Here is a 9,729-nt window from a genome sequence, read left to right as displayed (position 1 = left end):
GTGACTTTAAGGTATGGTGTACTCCAGACAGCAGGAAGGATATGGTTTGAGGGAGATTTGACTGCTCTTTTGTTATAACTGGTTGATCAACCATGTGACAAATATTTGCTTGAGTTAAACAGCTGCTCTTAAATAATTTTTATGGAACCAAAAGAATAGGATCATATAAGGATGCTGATGGGCATGAGTGACGGTGGGGTGGGGGTGTTAATAGTGGTGATGAGTTATTCACATTTAGTCATCATTATAATACAATGGTAAGATGGTGAGATAGGCACAGGAATGGCTGTGTGGTAAGTAGCTTGCTTACCAACCACATGGTTCCGGGTTCAGTCCCACTGCATGGCATCTTGGGCAGGTGTCTTCTACTATAGCCTCAGGCCGACCAAAGCCTTGTAAGTGGATTTGGTAGATGGAAACTGAAAGAAGCCCGTCGTATATATGTATATGTATATATATATGTATGTGTGTGTTTGTGTGTCTGTGTTTGTCCCCACAACATCGCTTGACAACCGATGCTGGTGTGTTTACGTCCCCGTAACTTAGCGGTTCGGCAAAAAAGACCGATAGAATAAGTACTAGGCTTACAAAGAATAAGTTCTGGGGTCGATTTGATCGACTAAAGGTGATGCTCCAGTATGGCCAGAGTCAAATGACTGAAACAAGTAAAAGAGTAAAAGAGTAAAAAGAGTAAAAGAGTAAAAAGAGTAAAAAAGTTGGCAGAATTGTTAGCACATCAGGCAAAATGCTTAGCAGTATTTTGTCCGGCTTTATGTTCTGAGTTCAAGTCCCACCAGAGTTGACTTTGCCTCTCATCCTTTCAGAGGCCATAAAATAAGTACCAGCCCTCCCCCAAATTTCAGGCCATGTGCCTATAGAAGAAAGGATTATAGTATAATGATGACTAAATGTGAATAACTTGACATCTTTCATTTTAGTGATTACCAAATAGATCTTTTAACTTCTTTCCATTATTTGAAATAGCAAAAATATGCTAATAGGTGCAGACATAGCTGCAGGATAAGAAGTTTGCTTCCCGACCTTATGACTCTTGATTCGATCCCACCATGTGGTACTTAGGCAAGTATCTTCTGCTATGACCTCAAGCCGACCACAGACTTGTGAGTGTATTTGGTAGATGGAAACTGAAAGAAGCCTATCATAATATATATATATATACACATATATATATGTTTCTTACTCTGTAGATATTGTACCCATTTTGGCCACAATCTCTCCTCATCTAGATGGAGACTTAAATGGCCTGACCATATATAAATGGCAAATTCCACCAATTAGCTCATATTTTGATGTCTTAGTTGAAGAAGGTTTTATTTAAAGAGGTGAAATTCCCTTTTTATCTATTATACAATCATCTAAAACATTCTAATTAAATGCATTCAAAATATATATCTATAACTATATCTATATATCTATAACTATATCTATATATCTATAACTATATCTATATATCTATATAATAATACAAATGATATATGAGCATATGCATGTATACATACATATAAGTACATACCTACATCTACATGTATATATAGATGCATATCCGGGTACAGGACGTCAAAACAGGAACGGGAACATAAACAGAGCACAAAAAACAGACTTTTTTACGGACAACAGAATGAACACATAGGAAAACAGACGAGCTACTTATGGAACTCTTCCTTCATCAGCTGCCTCTACTCTAAACTAGGCGTTTCATATATCTATATCTAGCTCTATCTCTATATCTATGTATATTTTTTCTTTTATCCTTTATCTTTTACATGTTTACATGTCTTAATCAAACAAATCAACCCCAAGACATATTTTTTAAGCCTAGTACTTATTCTATTGGTCTCTTTCACTAAACTGCTTAGTTATGGGGATGTAAACACACCAACATTAGCTGTCAAGCAGTGATGGGGGGAGGGAGGGATACAAACACAGACACACACACATAGATACACAAACACACACATAGATACACAAACACACACATAGATACACAAACACACACATAGATACACAAACACACACACACACACACACACACACACACACACACACACACACACACACACACACACACACACATAACGGTCTTCTTTCTGTTTCTGTCTACCAAATACACTCACAAGGCTTTGGTCTGCCTGAGGCTATAGTAGAAGACTCTTGCCCTAGGTGTCATGCTGTGGGATTGAACCCAGAATATATATATATATATATATATATATGAAATAGAATAAGCAGAAGAAGAGGTGACACATGAGACAGAAAGTCGCTGATAAGATCACAGGACACTAGAACAATAATTTAAAAAAAAGACACTAAAATAATAATGATAATAATAAAACTGAAATGAAGATCAAATATATAGTGCATGTATGAAGGGATACTGAAAGGCCTGATTTAAGGGTATGTCGAAAAGCATATATATACTTATATATATATATATATATATATATATATATATATATATATATATATATATATATATATATATATATATATATATATATATATATGTATATATATATATGTATATATATATATATATATATATATATATATATATATATATATATATATATATATATATATATATATATATATATATATACACATACATACATACATACATATATGTGTGTGTGTGTGTGTGTGTGTGTGTATGTGTGTGTGTTACTACTGCCATGTCATGACATTGCATCATAGTTGTAAATAAATATCACTGCCAGGCAAATGATAGTCTTCATTCTAAATCTTTCATGAAAGCATGTCTAATTATAGGGAGTTAGATATTACCTTACATGGGAACAGGTGAGTGTTGGCAAGAGGAAGGGCATCTAGTAACAGAAAATCTGCCCCAGCAAAGTGCCATCTGACCCATGCCAGCATGGAAAAGTGGACATAATACTGATGATGATGACAATGCTTACCAAGCAATATTAATACAAAACAGGGTGTTTCCACATCTCAATGTTGTCCCATAGCTTTCTGGAAATAGTAGCTGGGTCTTCTACAAATACCGTATTTTTTACCAAAAAATAAAGTAACACCCTGCCATCTTAGAAAAACAAGAAAAAGCAGTTCCTGTATAGAGGCCCCTGTTGTTGTTGTTGTTGTTGGTAGTGGTGGTGGTACTCCTGTTGCTGCTGCTGCTGTTGTTGCTTAACTCCCGATCAAAGTCTGGAATGCTTTTGATCTGGGGATAAAGGACAACAAGAAAATTTAAAATGCATTTTCACATAGTAATTATTCCCTTTTTTTCTTTTATTGTATGACAACAATAAAAACAGAAATAACTGAAAGAAGCCTGTTGCATATATGTATATATACACACACATACATATCTATCTATCTATCTATCTATCTATCTATCTATCTATCTATCTATCTATATATATATATATATATATATATATATATATATATATATATATATATATATATATATATATATATATATGCATAAATAATACAGAATGGGACAAGGACGCAAAACATCCAGACAGTTAGGTGATACAAGAAAGGGACAAAACATACAGATAGACGATACAAAGAAAACACGGACAAGTCATTCGGAATTTTTCTCTCTTCAGTCAAGATCCAGATTATCCTTGCAATTTCAGCTGGTTATTCTCGATATTGCTCCAATCTGGCCAGCCCCAAGGAAAAACTAAGCTAAGAGCATTAGATTCCTTGGAAGTGTTTTCTTTGTATCGTCTGTCTGTATGTTTTGTCCCTTTCTTGTATCACCTAACTGTCTGGATGTTTTGCGCCCTTGTCCCATTCTGTATTATTTATACATATATATATATATATATATATATATATATATATATATATACACATACACATATCATCATCATCATCTCCGTTTAACATCCATCTTCCATGAACACATGGGTAGGACGGTTGACAGTAGCCAGCCGGGTAGAAGACGACCCCAAGCTACATGTTTGTTTTAGCAGGGTTTTTACCGGTGGGTGCCCTTGCTAACACCAACCACCCTGCAGAGTGAACCGAGTGCTTTTTATCAATGTGTGTGTGTGTGTGTGTTCACATCTGTGTTTGTCTCTAACCATTGCTTGATAACCAGTGTCAGAGTGTTTATGTACCCGTAACTTAGCAATTCAGCGGAAGAGACCAATAGAATAAGTACCAGGCTTAAGAAAAAAAAAAAAAAAATGTACTTGGGTCAATTCATTTCACTAAAAATTCTTCAAAGCAGTGCCAAGGCATGGCTACAATGTAATGACTCAAACAAAACAGAAAAAAAAATGAGATTTGTAGTTTGTAAAATTTTATAACAGAAATTTTTCAGTGAAGCTGGTTTTCATTTCACTCAAAATTTTCCCATTTACATGATATAAATTATAGACTTATGTATACAAACTAACTACTGTACTACAAGTGAAGGATTTTTAATCACATTAAGCTAATACAGTATACTATGGTCAGTACCAGAACTAACGCCCAGCTAATCTCCCATTTTGATAAGATATTTGTTTCACCTCCCAAGATTATAAAATAGCTAAAAAAAACAACAAAAACTAAAATTTGTCTTGTGTGTGTGTGTGAACATGTGTGTATGTATATATATATACGTATATATATATATACGTATATATACATATATATACATGTATATATGTGTGTGTAAAGATATATATATATATATATATATATATACACACATGCATATATGTATGTATATATGTATGTATATATATGTATATATATGTATATATATGTGCATGTGTGTTTGTGTGTATTTATACTTGTATGTACACATGTAAGTATGTATGTATGTATGTATGTATGTATGGATGTTTGTATGCATGGATGTGTATATATGTGAACTTATGTATATACCTATTCACTGGAGTTGATTACATTGAATTATTTATGTCGGGTCAGATCAAAATGATCTGTTACTGGGCAGTCATGCAAACCAGTCCTACCTGTTTCATGGTCAGGCCGTCTCTGACAAAACTGACTAAACTGACAAGCCACCCCAGAGTCACAACCCCATGTGGGAAGAATGAATGAACACTATGACAAGATGAAAAATATAAAACAATGTCCTGTCTACAAGGGAAGATGAACTCAATAAGGGGTTAACACCCATCAAGCAAACTTACAAACGGACCAAGGGCTGCAGGGAATCTTTTGTTACCATATTTCTGTTGGAATACACTGCCTTTGTTTCATTTTTTTTTTCTTTTTTTTTTTAAATAATAGGTTTCTTTATTAACCACACAGGGCTCAACACAGAGGGGACAAAATACAAATGTAGAGTTTTTCTTGAAGCATGACTCTATGGTAAGAAGCATGCTTCCCAACCACAAGCTTCTGAGTTCAGTCCCACTGTTGGGCAAGTCTTTTACTATACTTTACTTCAGGCTAACCAACGCCTTGGGAGTGGATTTGGTTGATGGAAACTGAAAGAAGCCCGTCACGTGTGTGTGTATGTGTGTGTGTGTAACTTAGCAGTCCAGCAAAAGAAACCGATAGATAGGCTTAAAAAGAATAAGTCCTGGGGTCAGTTTCTTCAACTAAAACCCTTTAAAGTAGTGCCCCAGCATTCTACAGTCAAATGATTGAAACAAATAAAAGAATAAAAGAATAATTCAGTTAAACAACTTTGTCATTATTAACCCTTTTGTTACTATATTTTTGTTGAAATATACTGCCTTTGTTACAATTAGTTTTGAAAATAATGAGAAATTTAGAAAAAATAACTTTGTCACTATTCACCTTTTTGTGACCATATTTCAGTTGAAATACACTGCCTTCGTTTCAATTACTTCTGAAAATGAAGAATTTAGTTAAATAACTTTGTCAATATTAACCTTTTTGTTACTATATTTCCGTTGAAATACCTGTCTTTGTTTCAATTAGTTTTGAAAATAATGAAGAATTTAGTTAAACAACTTCATTGTTATTAAGCAGGTGTTTAGAACATAAATCAACAAGGAGTTTTAATGAACGGTTTTAATTTGGATTACTTTAAAACAGAAAGTCTTAAGCAGGTTGGCATTAAGTGTTAAAAAGCTTTTGAGTTTAATTTTGCTGAGTTTCTTAACTATCCCTTCACATGACTGTCTCTCTCTATTAGACATACTGGCTTAGCCTTTTCTCTGACCCCAAAAAGACCAAGATGGAAGCAATAAGAGTAAGGACCACTAAAGGTGGCTTAAATCTGTCCTGGCTAGTATCATCATCATTATTTCAGATGCTGCTGAGTCATGCATTGTCGGAAATGACAGAGGAATATCATACCATCCATCTGGATATGAAATGGTTTCTCATTTACTCTTACTCTCTCTCTTTTACTCTTTTACTTGTTTCAATCATTTGACTGCGGCCATGCTGGAGCACCGCCTTTAGTCGAGCAAATCGACCCCAGGACTTATACTTTGTAAGCCTAGTACTTATTTTATCGGTCTCTTTTGCCGAACCACTAAGTTATGGGGACATAAACACACCAGCATCAGTTGTCAAGCAATGTTGGGGGGACAAACACAGACACACAAACACACACATACATATATATATATATACATATACATATATATGACGGGCTTCTTTCAGTTTCCGTCTTCCAAATCCACTCACAAGGCTTTGGTCGGCCCGAGGCTATAGTAGAAGACACTTGCTCAAGGTGCCACGCAGTGGGACTGAACCCGGAACCATGTGGCTGGTAAGCAAGCTACTTACCACACAGCCACTCCTGCACCTATTTATTGAGCTCTCTGCAAAAATGCTTTGTATAAAGTTACACTTTTATCATATCCGAGGTATTTCAGAATGTAAAAAATGCAATGAAGTTGGAATGGAAAAAGATTAAATATGAATAATAATAAAAATTTAACTTTAATCTTAAAAAATGTAATAATGAAATATTTCAGACAAAGATGCTGTTTTTTTCTTTGCTCTTTTTGAAGAGTGTGAAGCAGAAAAGAATATGTCCAGTTGTGTGGTAGCTTTGACTTTATATGATGTTATTATTAGACAATGTGCTGTTGAAGTATGGACAAAGTTGGGTGGTAAATTGTATAGTATGGCACATGTCTCAGAATTCTTATACCAAAATTTTATTGTCAATAGATGGGACAAGGACCGTGCATATGAAGAGGAATTGGGGTTAAATTTAGTGTTGTATGGGGGATGGGCAGGGAAAATGGCAAGATTAGCCAATGGGTGTCATTCAGTTCTTGTCAGTTGTTGATGGCTGGTTTGTATTGACTAATGAAATTAATTTGTTTTAATCCATAAGTTCTCAATATTTTGGTCTGCAGCTCTGACAGGAATTGTCATGTTGTGACTGGGACATTTAACCAATGAAAAGAATGTGGGTGTAGAGGGGTTAGGTGGTGGGGGTGGGGGATGTCCTTTCATGCAAATGAGAAAGTACTGAATTGTGCTATTCATTTTGCAAACAGCATTCATTACATGGAATGTGATAGATGATCTAAGCTTGAACTCACATGTCTCTGCTGCAGACAGTGCAGGGCACCCCAGATCTCTTATAGCACTTGTAGTATGTTTCATCATAGTATCATTCAAGATTGAAGACTACAAAGTCTTTCATAAGTTCTGGTATTAGACTGAGCTAGTGAGGGTCATTGAAATATACTTTGTACAGTCCATCTGAGATTTGAACTATTATTCCGTTATTTTGAAACTATTTAAAATGTAATTCCATTTCCTTCTTGAGCCTTTCTTTATTTGGATATTTTTTTGTTTATATTGTATAAATATTTCATTAAAACTATTTATCTTACAAATGACTGTAAATACTATTCCATTCAAGTCAGGGGCTAGTTCCACCTCACAGGCCACAGACTCTCCTTCATAACATATGGATTATTGTTTAGCAGAGAAAAGAGTTCCTTCTGCAAAAGAAATGTATTTCACCTCATACTTTTTGAGCTTTTTTTGTTTTTATTTATTCCTTTAAATGTTTTGATATGTGTAGTTTATAAAAGTGTGCTATTGCCCATTAGTCTCTGATTCTTTCCCTTGTAAGCGGATGGCTGGTGCTGTCATGAGACGTGCTTCCTGGTTGTTTACTGGTATTTGTTGTTGTTGTTGTAGTTGGTGTGATTGACTCCCCTTGTCTTTTTTTGGTTGTGGTTCAGAGGAAGGGCTTTTGGCTCTCATAACTCACTCTTGAGGACTGGGCAGTTTCACTTGCCAACTCATGGGATATGCCTTGTGTTGCCCTAGAACAGACAACCTTCAGGAATAGATACTGTTACTTTTATACTTTTGGATTTTCTATGTAGAAAGCTTTTAAGTGGGTTTTGCTTCCACATATATAACAGCTGGGTCAGCTATCTTTCTCTCAGCACTCTCAACATGACACAGTCCTAGTATAAGTTTATGGGATCACAAAGATTTGTATGTCCATAGTGATCCCATCTGACCACATATTGCCAAATGTCACATCTGCACTTATCATCATATGGTTCCACAAAAGGAACTGATAGTCAAGAGTTGACATCATCACCAATGTCCTTGACCTTTGTGTTCCTTCTTTGCAAATACTGTGGAATCACTTTATGGGTAGGTGTCTTACACACTATTTAGGCTTAGGTTTTTGTTCTATCCGCTATTTTAAAAACGACACAGTGCAATATGTTCTTCCTTTCACAATGAAGGATATGTCTCTTAAAGCATCTGCCAGACCTGACTTCACTTTAAGTTTAGACAGAATAGAAAATTCATTGTGTTTTTGGCAAGACAGAATTACATTATTTTTCTCCTTTCATGGGCTTCTGTAATAACTTGTAGAAAGCTGGTCTCAGTTTGCTGCACAAAATGTTGTCAAGTATTTAATCTTTCAAAAAATGTATCATATAGAGAGTTTTCCTCTTGGACAAAATACTTGCAAAAATCACTTTATTGTCATTTGTGTTTAAAACCAAAGTAATACATGAATACATACTGCAGCTATAGTTGTTGACAACAAGATTGATAGTCTTCTTTTTGCTTGTGTAAGTTATTAATATTTTTCACTGCAATTAAATTAGCATTTGGTAATTTTTGCTCATTTTCTGCATGTGAACTGTACACTTTGTACATTTTCTGCTTTCTTTTTGGAGATATGGTGTGAAATGCATACAGGCCATGTTTTCTCTTTATTTTTAACAGAGATGTGAAAAAGAAAATAAATATTTTGTCTGAAAATATAACACAAACTCTAATTTTTACCTTTAATAACCCCTGTAAGGGATGACTCCAAACTGTATGAAGTTATCTGTGTATGAATATTTTTGGTAAAAATTCCATTTCATCGAGTAAAACTTTTGCTTTGAAGAATGACTTGTAAAAACATGAACACTTCACCAGAACTCAATAATAATAATAATAACCCTTTCTACTAAAGGCACAAGGCCTGAAATTATAGGGGAGAGGACTAGTCAGTTATATTGATTCCGGTACTCAACTGGTACTTATTTTATTGGCCCCAGAAATATGAAAGACAAAGTCACCTTGGCAGAATTTAAACTCAGAACGTAAAGATGAGTGAAACATGGTTAAGTATTTTCCCCAGTTTGTTAATGATTCTGCCAGCTCGCTGCCTTAATAATAACGGTGATGATGATGATGATGATTTCTTTTATTAAAAATAAAATTTATATACATTTCTATAACTTTGAATTTCCATATTATTAAAAAAATTTTTTAAAAGGCATGTTTGCTTAGGAAAATATA

The sequence above is a fragment of the Octopus bimaculoides genome, chromosome 10, assembly GCF_046866305.1.
Source record: "Octopus bimaculoides isolate indiv1 chromosome 10, ASM4686630v1, whole genome shotgun sequence".
In the NCBI taxonomy this organism is placed as follows: Eukaryota; Metazoa; Mollusca; class Cephalopoda; order Octopoda; family Octopodidae; genus Octopus; species Octopus bimaculoides.
This window is presented reverse-complemented; position numbering follows the sequence as displayed.